At 42.1% G+C, this 17,437-nt stretch overlaps 1 protein-coding gene across 6 annotated transcripts in view; it reads right to left on the bottom strand.

Moving 5' to 3' along the window:
• hipk3a (homeodomain interacting protein kinase 3a) overlaps nt 1-17,437 on the bottom strand; it is a 249,625-nt gene that overhangs the window by 139,761 nt on the left and 92,427 nt on the right. The gene's annotated exons all lie outside the window — the stretch shown is intronic.

Below are 17,437 nucleotides of genomic sequence, written 5' to 3'. Positions count from 1 at the left end.
CTATTACAAACATTAAAACAGCAAATCATAGACACAAGAGATTCTGCAGATGCAGGAAATCCACAGAAACACACACAAAGTGCTGGAAGAACTCAGCAGGTCTGTATTTCCACTCCCCATTCTGGGTGGCTAGCAATGTTATGAAAACTGTGTCATATTCCATTCCTATTCTGACACGTCTCTCCTCGATCTCCTCAACTGCCATGTTGAGGCCACTCTCAGGCTGGAGGAGCAACACCTCATATTCTGAACACAAGAGATTCTGCAGATGCTAGAAATTCAGAGCAACAAACACAAAATGCTGGAGGAACTCAGCAGGTCAGGCCACGTCCATGGAACGTAAGTTTGTTTCTGCGACCCCACTCTACCAGCTGATTAATCTCAGATCTATCCTGTATGCCTCTTCATCACCATGTGAGATTCTGCAGACGACAGTTGTGTCACCAGCAAATTGTGTGCCTAGCCTCATAGTCGTGGGTGTAGGGACAGCAGAGCAGTGGGCTAAGCATGCATCCTTAACGTGCACCCGTGTGGATTGTCAGCGGGGAGGAGATTCATACTGACTATGTCTCCCGATGAGGGAATCAAGGATCAAGTTTTGAAGCTTGTTGATTCCTAAGTACTGAGGGAATGATGGTGTTGTATGCCAAACTGTAATTGGTAAACAGCAGTCCCATGTATGCATTGCTGTTATCCAGGTGTTCCAAAACCAAGTGGAGAGTTAGTGAGATTGTGACCAGGCAGAAAACCCAGACTATAGTCAAAACCCATTGCAACCAAGTGTTCAAAATAGCCAGGCACAGGTTCTGTAAAAATACAGCTCAGCGAAACTGGTTGCAAAAAATCAATCCACTTGTTTGATTTTGGAGCAAGAGATTTTATTCATTTTTAGACCAGGACACAGAATTTTTTAAAAAACACAACAACCTTGGAAGGAATTACTCAAGTTCCTCTGTGGAATTACCAGAACAATTTATGATGCAGGAGATTGCCATGTCACGGAAACTCGGCTCCTGTCTGTAAACTAATCCAAAGCAGAAAGAAAGATTATTATGCTTCAATCCAATATTTACTGCCTTGCCACTCCATCTAACCTTGGAGACACAGGTATAAAGCACTGAATCACTTGAGCAAAGGATTCAAAAAGAATTTTCGCAGCAGAAATGAGAGCCAGAATCAGATTTATTATCAGTGAGTTATATGAACTGGTTTTTGTCTTCTTGTAGCAGCACAGTGCGAAGACAAAATATTACTATAAATTACAAGAATAAATAATTAGTGCAAAAAAAACAATAGTTCATGAACTGTTAAGAAGAGAAAAAGATATGTCTGAGTCATTGAGTGTGGGTCTTCAGACTCCTCGACCTCCTCTTGATGGCAATGAGGGCATTTCCAGGACGGTGAGGGCCCTTATCGATGGATGCTGCCTTCCTGAGGCACCACCTTTTGAAGATGTCCTCTGTCATGAAGAGGGTTGTTCCTGTGATGGAGCTGGCTAAGCTCACAAACCTCTGCAGCCTCTTGCTAGGAGCAACCCACATTTATCAGCAATACTTCCGGCACCAACACAGCATGCTCACAATTTACTAATCTTAACCTGTACTTCTTTGGAAGGTAGAAGGAAACTGGTGCACCCAGAGGAAACCCATGCAGCCATAGAAGAAAACATACAAACTACATACAGATAACAGTGGGAAATGAAACCCTATCGCTTCAATTCAGCAAAAAATACCCACTCCAGTTATTCACCATCTTTTCTGCATCAATTTGAGCTGGTTCATACTGCAGAAAATTCAATCTTTAAAGCTCAAAGTATACTTATTAGCTAAGTACATATATACAGGGGTGTATGGGGCGTCAGGGGGGGGTAGTTCCCCTGGTGGGGGAACATATCGCATCCTTTTCAAGGCGGTTAGTCCATCTTTGGTTCCCACCTGGCACACAGCTCTCACCTGTGGCTCCCCATAGCTGTTTGCATGCGACAGCAGCCACACCGCGGGCGATGGCTTCGACAAGCGGACTAAACCAGGTGAGGGTAGCCGACGGGTCTCAAACCCTTGGTGAGATAGGGAGTTGTCTATTCCAGCATGTGAAGACAGACTCTGGTGGATCGAGCGGACGAGACCAATGGAAGGTCCAACACTCAAGAAGGCAGTCTCTGTGAGTGTCATGGAACATGTAAAGCAGGACAAGACACAGAAGACGTCCTGGTCATCCACTGCGCCTAGTCCCATCTCCAGCCGTCTCGACTCTGTCTTGTCACTGGATCCAGATGGGAATTGGGAAGAGAGAGTAAGGCTGACGCAGTACAACTCTCCCTCACTTAAATTCAAATCACACGCTACACTCGACACCATCATCGTCATAATGGTGTCGAGGTCTTCATCGACGTCGACGATGGACGAATACATATATACAATCCTGAGATTCATTTTCTTCCATTTTCTTCCAGGCAATCACAGTAAATAAAAGGAAGCAACTAAAAAACAAGCAAAATAATAATAAAAGACACATAGGTAGATAAATAAGAAAGTAAGCAATAAATATCAAGAATGTGAGATGAAGAGTCATTGAAAGTGAGTCTGTAGGTTGTGGGAACAGTTCAATGATGGGGTAAGTGAAGTTAAGTTATCCCCACTGGGTTAAGAGCTTGATGGCTCGGGGTGGGGGTAGTAATTATTCCAGAAGTTGGTGGTGTGAATCCTGAGGCTCCTGTACCTACTTCCTCATAACAGCAGCAAGTAGAAAGGATGGTGGGAGTCTTTGATGATGGATGCTACTTTCCTGCGACAGTGCTCCATGCAGACGTACTCAATGGCGTGGAGGGCTTTGATGGACTGAGTCATATCCACTACTTTGCGTAGGCTTTTCCTTTCAAAGGCATTGGTGTTTCCAGACCAGGCCATGATGTAACCAGTCAGTATAGAATACATTGGACATATACAGAAGCTTATCAAAATTTTAGATGACATGCCAACTCTCTACAAACGTCTAAAGTGGAGAGGTGCTGCAAAACAGAGATGGCAGATGCTGAAACCCAGAGCTACAAATAATCTGGAGGAACTCAGCAGCTCTAGCAGCATCTGGGTGGGAGGAAAGAATTCTTGTTGTTTTGGGTCAAAACCCTGCATCGCATCTCTCAACACCTTGTACAACCAGCGAGCTCAGGGGCAGGGGAATCCTTTGCTTTAAAATTCTCTACACGCCAGTGGATTTGGTTCCTCTTTCGAACCTTCAATAATTCTGTCATTTTATAGCTTGGTCCATGTACCACTAGTACTAATGTTTTTGGTGGCAGGAGGCTGATTAGTAATCAGGCTACGCTTTGATTTCCAACAAACAATGGGATACTAATGTACTAATATTGATTGCATGCAGTGCCAACTGCGTCAATCTCCACTGTCTGTCAGATCAATCATTGCAGCAACCACCCAACTGCCAGCATACCGTGTTTAGAAGCGTGTCGGGCAACACGGTACCATCGCGGTCAGCAATCAGGATTTGAATCCCACCTCTGTCTATAAGGAGGTTGTACGCTCTCCCCGTGACCCTACGGGTTTCCTCCCATATTACAAAGGCGGCTGGTTTGAGTTAGTGAGTGTGGACATGCTATGCTGGCAACGCAGGCAGACTGTCCAGAACAATCCTCACTGATTTGGTTTGATGCAAATGACACACTTCACTGTATATTTGGATGGAAGTTGACAAATAAAGATGACCTTTATCTTTAATCTTTATCTTTTGTATCAGTGCAGGGTCTGAATGAATGATCTAATCTACCTCACTCCTCTTTCTCTATCACACTAACAAATCTTCCCCATCAAGTGTTGACCCAATATGAACAACCAATCATCTCCTTCCAATCCCTTTCAGGCAGTACGCATGATATCACTTTGTTAAAATAATTCTCATTTCTTTCTGACTTTGAAGAGATTTGGTATGTCACTAAAGACCCTCACGAATATCTACAGATACACTGTGGAGAGCATTTTAACTGGTTGCAACACCATCCAATATGGAGGGGCCACAGCACAGGATCAGAAAAAAACACTTGCAGAAAGTTGTAAACTCAGCTCATAATGGGCACTAGCTTACCCAGCATCCAGGATATTTTTAAAAGGTGATGCCTCAAAAAGGTGGCACCTGTCATTAAGAACCTCCGTCAGCCAGGACATGCCCTCTTCTCATTGGTACAGGAGCCTGAAGACACACACTCAACATTTCCGAAAAAGCTTCTTCTCCACCATTCAGATTTTTGAATGAACTACCTCATTATTTTGTTTTTTCTTTTTGCACTATTATATACATACAAAATTCTTGTAATTTATTTTTTATTATGTATTGCACCGTACTGCTGCCACAAAACAACAAATTTTATAACATATGCTAGTGATATTAAACCTGATTCCGATTCATTTGTTTTGATGACCCTAACTCCATCTTCACAGGCTATTGAACCACGAGTTGTTGGAAATCATCTCACTTTCTCAATCCAATAAAAAATTTATGCACAGGCTCAAGTCCACTGAGAGAGATCAAAAAAGTGCAGCCATCCTACAGTTATTATTGAGAGTATCTGTCTCTTGAGTCAGTGAGGTCAAGGAAATGCCCTTTCACTGACACATTCAGCTTAAAGTTGGAGAATACGAGTGTGGGAGCTTGAAGTTCCAAATTGACAATAACAGGAGTTAACTTGGGAGCAATCAACTTCATTATTTTGATAAAGTTAATTGCACAGTTATAAACACAAGAGATTCTGCAAATACTGTATTGAACAACATACACAGAATGATGGAAGAACTCAGCACTCAGCAAAACAAAAGCATTTATGGAGGGGTATAACTGGCTGACGATTCAGTCCAAGACCCCTTCATCAGAACTGGAAAGGAAGGGGACAAAAGCCAGGATAAGAAGGTAGGGGGTAGGGGAAGGAGTACAAACTGGCAGGTGTTAGGTGAGACAGGTGTGGGGGCAGCTGGGTCAGTGAGGGGGAGGAGATGAAGTAAGATGCTGGGAGATGATAGGTGAAAGAGGTAAAGGGCTGAGGAATCTGACAGGAGAGGACAGTGGAGCATGGGAAAAAGAAGGAGAGGAACTAGAGGAAAGTGACAGAAGTGAGTAATAATCAGAATGGGGAAATTTTTTACTCCTTCCCCTCCCTTCACCTTCTTATTGTGGCTTCTTCCCTATTCCTTCCCAATCTAGAACACTGTTTATTCCTCTCCATGGATGCCACTGATTTCCACCAGCATTTTGTGCTTATTGTACAATTACTATGGCAAACATTGCGTAATTTGTACCCAGCCGCTATTAGTTTAATGATTGTAATATTATACACATCTGTTGGTTTACAATGTAACTCTCGATCTCATTGGAGGACAGATTCAATCATCCTGTACAAGGAGAAGCATTTTTTTTAACATCTGGATGCATTGATAGGGACAGCAATGGAGACAAATTCAAAGATAACACTCCAAAATCTGTTCCAAGTATGTGGAATAAAAAAATGAGTGGTATTAGAAAGACTTGACAGGTTAAAGTGTCCCCTTCTATCAGCTAGAGAACTATACATTCCCAAAGGCCCCAGCCTCCTTAGCATTTCCTTTCCTGACACTGGAGAGGATCCAGATTCACAAGAATGATTCACTGCCAGGGTCACTGGCATTGAAAGGCTTAATGTATGAGACGCACTTGATCGCTCCACGCCTGTACTCACTGCAGTTTAGAAGAATGAAGAGGGGTGGGCGGTTTAACTGAAACTGACTGAATATTCAAAGGCCTAGTTACAGTGTACGTGGAGAGGGTGCTTCCTATGGTGGGGGAGACCACGACATGAGGGCACAGATTCAGAATACAAGAACATCTCTTTAGAACAGAGATAAGGAGGAATTTCTTTAGCCAGAGGGTAGTGAATCTGTGGAATTTATTGATACAGGCAGCTCTGGAGGCAAAGTCATTGACTATTTTAAAACCCAGATTTTTAGGTTCTCGATTAGTCAGGGTGTCGAAGGTTATGGGGGAAAAGGCAGGAGAATGGGGTTGAGAGGGAAAATAAATCAGCCAAGATGAAATGGCAGAAAACACTCAATAGGCCAAATGGCCTAATTCTGCTCCTCTATCGTATGGTCTTATGTAGACTGAGCAGATGAAGTGAAATGTTATGCCTATTTCAAATGTTACTTCTGTTGGGTGAGACTATAACTAGAGATAGTGGGTGAAAGGTGAAACACTTAAGTGGAACACAAGGGGAAACTTCTTCACTCAGAACGGCGGTGAGGGTGTGGAATGAGCTGCCAGTGGAAGTGATGGATGTGATATTGATTTCAACTTTTATGAGAAGTTCGGATAGGTACATGGATGGTAGAGGTATGAAGGGCTATGGTCAGGATGCAGTTCGATAGGACTTAGCAGTTTAAATGGTTTGGCACGGACTAGATGGCCTGAAGGGCCTGTTTCTGTGTTGTAGTTTTCTATGACTCTTCCCCTACAGATGCTGCATCGACTGAGCATTTCCAGCTTCTTTTTTGACCAAAGAATAGAGGGAAAACATGTAAGAAGAGTTTATTTGTACGTCACTTCAATATGTTTGTGAGATCAGGAGAAAAAGGTCAGAGCGCTCTCCAAGACCTTTAGGACCATTTTCCAGAAACTCCAATGCTGAGGGACAGTGTCTCAATCAGACATTAGGCAGTTACACTCAGTAGCCACTTGATTCATCCACAGCTCCCTGTCAGTAGCCACACACGTTGACAGGGTGATTAAGAAGGCAAATTGCAGGCTTACCTTTGAGTCAAGGCACAGAGTTCAAAAGTAAGGAAATTATATTCAGTGGCCACTTTATTAGGTACACTTGTACACCTCCTTCTTAATGCAAATATCTAATCAGCCAAGCATGTGGCAGCAGCTCAGTGCATAAAAGCATGCAGACATGGTCAAGAGATTCAGTTGTTGTTCAGACCGAATATCAGAATGGGGAGTGAAGGCGATCAAGTGCCTCTGATTGTGGAACGATTGTTGGTGCCTAAATAGCTTTAGGTCTATTCTGGATATGAGTCAGTTGTTTAGGTTTAACTGGATAAATGTATACGCCTTCTGAGTGCGTATGTGTAGGGTTGACAGTGTCCACAGCTTTCTTTAGTTCATACTGAGTCATTTTCTCTGTACCTTCTGCATGATCTTTCAAGGCGATTGTTGGTGGTTTTAGTACCTCAGAAACTGCTGATCTCCTGGGATTTTCACACACAAAAGTCATTGGACTTTACAGAGAATGGTGTGAAAAACAAAGAACATCCAGTGAGCGGCAGTTCTGTGGGTGAAAATGTCGTAGTAATGAGAGAGGTCAGAGGAGAATGACCAGATTGGGTCAGGAAGTCACATAACCATGCATTACACAGTGATGTGGAGGACAGCATCTCTGAATGCACATGTTGAACCTTGAAATGGATAAGATACAGCAGCAGAAGGTCACAAACATGTACCTGGTGACCACTTTTTAGGTATAGGAGGTTCCTAATAGAGTTGCCACTGAATGTATAAACTACTGGATGTAAGACTTGCATCTCACACACACACGCGCTCTTTATAGAACATCCTGGCACTGGGCATGCCAATGAGCCAATGTGGCATTTGCTTCTGGCTTCTTTCAATTTTCCAACCAGCCTCTCACACCATCTATAGAAGTAAATGAGCAAAGGCCACACACTGCTGTCCATGCCACTCCATCCACAGCTCTGCCCTACCCCAAGACTATTTTAAGCTGCCTTATTGGCTTCCAGCAATCCAAACTCCAGTTCAAAAACTACTCCTGCATGTAAAAAGATTCAATGACGGAAGCACTCAGCCAGACAGAAGATGGGAACAGAGCTCTTTTTCCTGTTTACATCCCATATAATCCCGTGTGCTCTGACAGTCGAAAAAAGACACTCCATTTTTCAGCAAGAAAATAATGGAAAGTCACGGCAATGCACATGGGGCCAGAGACAAGTTCTGCTAAAGAATTTGTTCCATAAATTCTTCAAATAGTTTGAAAATATCTGTACTTATTTGGTAAAATAAGAGAAATAAGTGAAGGGAGGTTGTTTATATCCTTGTGGCTGTCTCTGTGGGAAGAGGAGACTACAATGCACTTCACCAAAGAGTACTTTTTCATGTCATTGTACGTAACCCATGGCACAGAGAATACAGATTGAACTAACAACAGAACGTAGTTGAAGGCACAACTGCAAGCCAGAAAAAAGATCTATAATTGACTAAGACATTTTAATAAATGCTGGCAGTAGATTGGGTATGCCATCTAAAACTCTGACAAACTTCTGTAGACGCACAGCGGAGAGTATATTGACCGGATGCACTACGGCGTCATATGGAAACACCATGCCCTTGAATGGAAAAGCCTACAAAAAGTAATGGGATTCTGCCTGGTCCATCAAGAGTAAAGCCCTCCCCACCAGTGAACCAGTGAAGCCCTCCCTCTACAGGGAGTGCTGTCGCAGGAAAGCAGCATCCATCATCCAGGCCATACTTCCTTCTCGCTCGGTCATCAGGAAAGATGTATAGGATCTTCAGGACCCACACCACCAAGTTCAGGAACAGCTATTACTGTTACTGGAGGATCAGAGGTGGAGAGGGCCAGTAACCTTAAATTTCTGGGTGTCACCATCTCAGAGGACCTGCCCTGGACCCATCATGTAAATGTATTTGCAAAGAAAGCATGACAGCACCTCTACTTCTTTAGGAGTCCAAGGAGATTTGGCATTATCAAAAACCTTGACAAACTCCTAAAGACATGTGTTGGAAAGTGTGCTGACCAGCTGCTCTGTTATGGGAACATCAACAACTTTGAGCAGAAAATCTTTCAAAAGGTACTAGATTTGGCCCAGTACATCACAGGTAAAGCCCTTCCAATCACTGGGCACATCTACATGAAAAGCAGCATCCATCAACAAAGATCCTCACCATTCAGGCCATACTCTTTTCTCACTGCTGCCATCAGTTAGAAGGTACAAGAGCCTCAGGACTTGCACCACCAGGTCCAAGAACAGTTACTACCCTTCAATCATCAAGCTCTTGAACAAAAGGGGATAACTGCACTCATTCTTTTTCTGGTGTTCCTACAACCACTGATCTCACGTTAAGGATTCTTATCTTTTATTTCATGGTCTCATTATTTATTGCTATTTATTTATATTTGCATTTGCACAGTTTTTTGTCTTCTATGCTCTTGCTCTTTCATTGATCCTCTTTACAGTTACTATTCTATAGGTTTGCTGAGTGTGCCTGCAGAATAAGCAGTATCTCAAGGTGTGGTGATATGTATGTATTCTGATAATAAATTTATTTTGAACTTTGATTGTTTATTCCCCTCCGGAGATGCTACCCGATCGGCTGAATTCCTCTATCACTTTGTGTGATTGCTAGCGCTGTAATACTGGTCTAGTAATTGCCATGTTACTGTGCTGCCCAAAAACCAATGGTGTGGTGGTCAGTGAAGGTCCTCTATGGTTACAACAGGAATACAGATCAATTGGGAAAACAGGCAAAGGACTGGCAAATGGAAGTTAACTCAGATTATGTGCCAGGTGATGCATTTTGAGAACTTAAACCAAGGCAGGACTTACACAATAAATCAAAGTTCAAAGTACATTTATTATCAAAGTATGTATACCATATACAGCATTGAGATTCATCAGAATCTTGTTTAATATCACCTGTATATGTTGTGAAATTTATTTTGCAGCAACAGTACATTGCAATACATACTAATAAAACCTAGAAGTTACAAAAAGTATATTAAAAAAATAAATGAGTTGTGCAAAAAGAGAGGAAAAATTGCTGAGGTAGTGTTCATGGGTTCATTGTCCATTCAGAAATCTGATGGCAGAGGGGAAGAAACTGTTCCTGAAACGTTGAGTGCGTGTCTTCAGGTTGCTGTTCCTTGTCTTTGATGGTAGCAATGAGAAGAGGGTATGTCCTGGGTGATGAGGGACCTTCATAATGGAGGCTGCTTTTTTGGGGCATCACATTTTGAAGGTGTCCTCAATGCTGGGGAGGCTATTGCCCATGATGGAGTGACTGAGTTTACAACTTTTAACAGCTTTTTCCAATCAGCAAAAAAGCAAAAAAAAACCATGATAAAATCCATGGAAAAAACCCACATAACAAAGATCGTCAAACATACAATGTGAAAAAAAACAAATCATACAAAACAATAAACAAAGTAAACAGATACAGAGCCAATTCAGTGCTGCAACCGGTTCAGGCGACTGAGTGATGGCCATAGGCCACAGTTCAGCACCGTAGCCAGTCTAGGAACCCGCTGGCTGCAGGCCACAGCTACATGGTCAGTTCAGTGCAGAGGTGTGAAAAACCTCATGGAGTAGTGGCTGAACACCAGATCGGCTTTTACCCTTGGTCTCAACACCTTAACCTTAATAAATGATGGGAACTTGAGGAATGTTGCAGAACAGAGAGACTTAGGGATCCTAATACATAGCTCCCTGAAAGTGATGGCACAGATAGATAAAGCAGTGAAGAAAGCTTATGGCATGCTGGTCTTCACTGGGTGGGGCAATAAGTCCAAGAGGCAGGACATCATGTTACAGCTGCACAAGACATCGCTGAGATCACACCTAGGACACTGTTGGTCACCATACCATAGGAAGGCTGCCATGAAGCTGGAGAGGCGCAAGGAAGATTCACAAGGATGTTACCAGGACAGAAGGGTTTGAGTTATAAGGAGAGAGACTGGATACTCTTTCTCCTGGAGCAAGAGGAGAGTAAGTGGAGACCTTATGAAGGTTCATAAAATCATGAGATGCAGAAATAAGATGGGTGGTCACAGTAATTCTCCCCCAAGAAAGAGGAGTCCCACTATTGGAGACATCCTCTGCACATCCACTCTATCTAGGCCTTTCAATATCTGAAAGGTTTGATTGAGATCCCTCTCCTTCTTCTAAGCTCCACCAAGTGCAGGCCCAGAGCCAAAAACTCTTAATGTTTACCCTTTCATTCCCAGAATCATTTTGTGAAGTTCCTCTGGAGCCTCTCCATCGCTATCACATCTTAGATAAGAGGCTCAAAACTGCTCACAATACTCCAAGGGCAGTCTGACCAATGACTTATAAAGCCCTGGCATCACGTTCTTGCTCTTATATTCTCGTTCTCTTGAAATGAATGCAAACATTGCAACATGCACAAAATGCTGGAGGAACTCAGCAAGCCCGCCAGCATCCAAGAAAAAGAGTAAAGAGTCGACATTTTGGGCCAAAACCTTCATCAGGACTATTCACATTGCATTTACCTTTGTTACCACCAACTCAACCTGAAAGTTAACCTTCAGGGAATCTGCACAAGGACTCCAAAGTCCCTTGGCGTCTCTGATTTCTGAATTTCTCTCCGTTTAGAAAATAGTTGATACCTTTTTCCTTCTACCAAAGTGATGACTATACACTTCCCTACACTGTACTGCATCTGACACTTCTATGCCCATTCACCCAATCTGTCCAAGTCCTTCTTAGACAGATTCAATATTCTGCTGCATTCAATTTGGAGTAACAATAATTCCATTCTTTTTTACACTTGTGTACTGAAGAACGATAATAAACAACCTTGAAAGTTGAATCCTGACATAGGAAAGATTTAGAGCAGGGGTTCCCAACCTGGGGTCCACAGACCCCTTGGTTAATGATAGGGGTCCATGGCATAAAAAAGTTGGGAACTCTGAAGTTAGATATGGATACAGGGAAATGAAACTAACTCAGGGAGACACCTTGGTTGGCCGCCAAAGGGTCTGTTTCTGTTCTGATGACACTTACTAACCGAATGCCTGGGAGTATATGGCAGCTGTTGTTGTTTATTTCTCCACACAAGACAGACAGACTAGCTCTACTGACGATAATCCACATTACACAGAATGGCTAATTGATGAGTGAAGTAAGAGCACTCGATGAGTCACATATTTTTTACTCTGATCTTCAAAAGGAAGGTGAATAAAACATGACGTATATGTTCCAGAGCATGTCCTGTGCATGACTTAGAGCCTACGTATCTATCTTATGGAGATTCAAACGCACCTGGCTCTCAGTCTGAGGAGACGCTCTGACTTTCTCAACATGACATTGCACATGTGTGGAAACACAATGATGGAAAGTGTGTAGTGAACCTCCACAAGTTGCCCAACCTTCCTGCCACCCTTTCATACATTCTCTCTTCTCTTTCCTCCCATCATATAGAAAATACAAAACTTTGAAAATGCATACCACCGTACTCAAAGACAACTTTTAAACACAACAGATTCAGCAGTTGCTGGAAATCCAGAGTAATACACATAAAAGGCTGGAGGAACTCATATGGTCAGGCAGCTTCTGTGGAGAGGAATAAACAGCCAATGTTCAGGATGACACCCTTCATCAGGACTTGAAAGCAAAAGGGAAGAATCTGCTGTTGCCAGACTCTTGAAGAGACCTCTCATATATTAAAATATGAGCTCTTAATGTCCCAATCTACCTCTTTGGGGTCCTAGCACTTTATTTGTCTACCTGCACTGTACTTCCTCTACAACTGCAACACCACTATTTGGAGGGTGGGGAAATCTGTGGAATCTATTGTCACTGATGGCTGTGGGGACCAGGTCATTGGATATATTTAAAGTGGAGGTTGAAAGGTTCTTGATTAGTCAGGGCATCAAAGATTACAGGGAGAAGGCGAGAGAATGGAGTTGAGAAGAATAATAAATCAGCCATTATTGAATGGGAAGCAAACTTGATGGGCCAAATAGCCTCTCTGCTCCTATGTCTTATGATCACATTGTTTTCTTTTACTACATCACTGTGCTTATATGATCTGTCCACATGGCATGCAAAATGAAAACTCTTCAGTGTATCGCAGTACATGAAGAATTTAAAATATATATATATTTTTGAGACATAGTGTGGAACAGCCCCTTCCAGCTCTTCGAGCCATGCTGCCCAGCAATCCCCTGATCTTAACCCTAGCCTAATCACACGGCAATTTACATTGGCCAATTAACCTACCAAATGGTGTGTCTTTGGACTGTGAGGGGAAACCGGAGCACCCAGAGGAAACCCACATGGTCACAGGGAGAAGGTAATGGCAGGAACTCTTTGCAGGCAGTGGCTGGAATTGAACCCAGTCATTGGTACTACAAAGCTTTGTGTTAACCACTACTCTACTGTGCCCACCCCAGTCTGAAAGTTTAACAATAATAAACCAACATGTGGGGTAAAATGACAAAATATGGTGAACTATTAGATAAAATCCATGGTCTTTCCTGATAAGCATCAGAAGTAAGAAGTACACACAGTTGGATGTGCCATATTTGAGAGAAGGTATTAAACCAAGGCCATATCTGTCATGTTAGGTGAAAGTGGAAGGTCACTTTACATCATTTCAAAGATGAACAGGATTTCACCCGATACTTAATCCTCAACCAAGACAGAATATCTGGTTCATTATTCAATGTGAGAGCCTGCAGTCCAATGATGGCTTCCCTTCATTATTATGTCACAAAAAATACACTCTTGTAATTGTGACAGGCATCAAGGCATGTTCAGATTAGACGGGCACCCCTTCATTAGGAAATACTGGAAATGCACAACATCTAAAGTACTTGAAATACTGGTGAGGAGGGCAAAGTTCTTATCATTACTACCATCGAGCAGGAATTACAGAAGCCTTAGGAACCACACCACCAGGTTCAGAGACAGTTATTACCCTACAACCATCAAGTTCCTGAACCAGCACGGATAACTGTACTCACCTCAACTCTGAACTGATTCCACTACCTGCAGATTCACTTTCAAGAACTCTACAATTCATGTTCGCAGTATTATTATTTTCTTTATTTGCACAATTTGTCCTCTTTTGCACATTGGTTATTTGTCAGTCTTTATGCATAGTTTTTCACAAATTTTATTCTATTTATTTTTCTGTTAATGTCTGCAAGAAAATGAATCTCAAGGTAGTACATGGTGACATATACGTACTTTAATAATAAATTTTACTTTGACTTTGGGGAAAAGATCACAGGCTTCAAATTTTAGTGACCTCTCTTATTTTTGTTTCCTTTATACTGGAAAACCTCAGGATGGAATCAAAATTGTGGCCATAATGGTTCACTGCACAACCCTGAATTGCATGGGCAGAAGTGAAGGGCAGCAGATATACTGAATACCCAATCTCAACCTTTCTTTTTACAATACATCATTTATATCATCCACCTCTCGTTCTATCTCTATTTCTTTAAATCTTTTACAATTTATAAACAAAACAGGTACTAAATCACTTTGTATTTGCAATAGAGTAACAAGGTAAAGCAAAATTAAACATGGATTACTGAGCAGCCAATTTCTCCCTGTGCTCTAAGATTGATCAGTAAGTACCATCCAAGGCCATGCACATTATATCATCCATCAACAAGAACATCAAGCATTAAAATAGTACACTTAATGTTGCAAAACATCCCAAAGTACTTCACAGGAAGTTTTAAAACAGAATTTGACACCAAGGAAATAACTAGGGCAAAGGGAGATCTGATAGAGGTTTATAAGATTATGAGAGGTATAGACAGAATAGGCAGACAATATCCTTTTCTCAGGGTTGAAATGTCTAATACCAGAGGGCATGCATTTATGGTGAGAGTGTAACTTCAAAAGAGATGTGAAGGTCAAGTGTTTTTTTATTACACAGAGAGTGGTGGGTGCCTGCAATGCGCTGCCTGGGGTGGTGGTAGGGGCAGAAACATTCAGGACTTCTAAGAGATGTTCAGATACGCACATGAATGTGAGGAAAGAGGAAGGATATGGACATTGTGCAGGCAGAAGAGATCCATTTAGCCAGCCATTTGATTACTAATTTAATTGGTTCAGCACAAAATTATGGGTCACAGGGCCTGGTTCTGTACTGTACTGTTCTGTGTTCTATATTGTAAGAGATAAAAAGCTTTATGGAAGGAAAACTTTTTCAGTGGATCTTAAATGTGGAGATCGAGACACAGTGGTTTAGGGAGGACAATAATAAAACTTTAGATCAAGACAACTAGAGGCAGGTCACTTTGCAAACCCAAGATGATCCAGGGACAGTATGGTAGCATAGTGCTAAGTGCAATTGCTTTACAGGACCAGCGATGACCAAATGGGGTTCAATTCCTCCCGCTGTCTATAAGGAGTCTGTACATTGGGTTTCGTTCGGGTGCTCCAGTTTCCTCCAACATTCCAAACACATTGTGTTACGGTTAGGAAATTGTGTACATGCTATGTTGTTGCTGGAAGTATGGCAACATTTGTGGGCTGCCCCAGCATAATCCTCACTGACTTAATTTGAAACAAGTGATGTATATTTTAATAAACATGCTACAAATAAATCCAATCTGATGAAGGGAACAGAAGGGGCAAAATTGAAGACTCAAGACGCCTATAGATTTGGTTTGAAAGATAAAGCCATGAAGGAATCTGAGAACATGGACGGATACTCTGAATCCTGTAACATCCATCAGTTTGCATTAGTGTTTGCTAATGTATAGTTTGAGGACATCCAAGATGGCGCTGGCGATACATGGTGCAGTTTTGCGGGCTGCTTACAAAACTTCAAAATATACTTCCTCTGAACTACATTTGTACTTTCCTTGGTATCTGCAGCCTTGAATTTCCCTTGAAGTAACGTACTTTTAAACCCATTTTAATGAACAATTGATTTTACGATATCCTGAAGGACTCAGTGAACTCTAGATATTTATTGTTAGTAGCATACATAAAAGTTGCTTGAAATTCCAGCATCTGCAGATTTCCTCGTGTTTGCATTTATTGTTAGTATTTTGTTTGATCTTTTCATTTTGTATTTGCACAGTTTGCTGTCTTTTGCATATTGGTTATTTGGCTGTCTTGTGTGCAGATTTTCATTGATTCCATTGTGTTTCTTTGTATTTACAGTGAATGCCCACAAGGAAATGAATCTCAGAGTTGTATGTGGTGACATTATCACCATGTCATCTGAAAATCCACGAAATGCTGGGGGAACTCAGCAGGTCTGACATTATTCATGGAGAGGAATAAAGAGCTGACATTTCAGGCCCGTCACCAGGACTACTGATGCAAGGTCCTGATGAAGGGTCTTGGCTCAAAATGTTGACTCCTTATTCCTCTCTATAGATGTTAGCTGAATTGCCGAGTTCCTCCAGCACTTTGTATATGCGTAACTCAGCAGCAAAGTGGGTGTTCAGACAACACATGGTGATAATACTGATAGATAAAACATCTGATTCTCTAAATATAGCCCTTCAGTACGAAGAAAGTAGCTGGCAAAAATGATGGTGTTGTGCAACTGTCTTCCAGGAATAGTTTTAAGCTTCGCCATCAGTGCCAAAAACATCAGAGTAATGGAAGCAATCAACAACTCCTGGGGAAACGACTCCATGAGGGCCCGCCCCTTCATCCTTCTCAAAACACACTGAGTAATGTTGCCATTCAAAACTATACATCTGCCACTTTATGGGGGTAAAAGACATTGTTGCTGCCTTGTTTTAGCCTCAGTGAAGTGCATCGTCTGCGTCAAATTAAGTCAGAGAGGATTGTGCTTGGCATCCTGCAAGTGCTGTCATGCTTCCAGCGCCAACATAGCATGCCCACAGCTTACTAATCCCAACCCGGAATGTGGGATGAAACTAATGGGGACAACATACAAACTCCTAGGCACTGGTGGGAATTGAACCACAATGATTGATTGCTGGTACTGCAAAGCAGTGCGCTAACCACTACGAACCTAACCGCTCCACGTGAACTGTAGATCAAATTTCTGCTCCTATTGTTATGCTGTTTTAAGATGAGCTAATGCTACACAGACAAAAAATTTAGTAATGGACTTGTTCTGGGATCCCAATACCCACGATTAGTTACTATTCCAGTGGTCTGACCGATGCTTTATAGAGCCTCCGCATTACATTCTTACTTTTATACTCTACCGATTTCAAAATGAATTCTTAAAAACAAACTGAGGATCTTCCAGACTGCACGACACCAACACACAATCATCTTAGATAGAAATACATCCTTGTTTCCTATATAGGTGAGTCTAGGACCAATGGGCACAGCATCAGAACAGAGTAACGTCCATTTAGAACAGAGATGAGGTGGTGAATTTGTGGAATTCATTGCCACAGACAGCTGCGGAGACCAAGTCAGGGGGTATATTTAAAATGAAGGTTGATGGGTTCTTGATTAGTGAGGGCGTCAAAGGTTTTGGGAGAAAGGCAGAAGAATGGGGTTGAGAGGGATAATAAATCAACTGTGTTGAAATGACGGGGCAGACTCGATGGCTGAATCACCTAATTCTGCTCCTATGTCTTATGGTCTCATGGTCTTGCCACCTCGCAGAAGTCTACTGCAGGTAATAATAAAAAAATGAATAGAAATTCTCCAGCCAACGT

Source organism: Mobula birostris, chromosome 11, assembly GCF_030028105.1.
Source record: "Mobula birostris isolate sMobBir1 chromosome 11, sMobBir1.hap1, whole genome shotgun sequence".
Classification (NCBI taxonomy): Eukaryota; Metazoa; Chordata; class Chondrichthyes; order Myliobatiformes; family Myliobatidae; genus Mobula; species Mobula birostris.
This window is presented reverse-complemented; position numbering and strand designations above follow the sequence as displayed.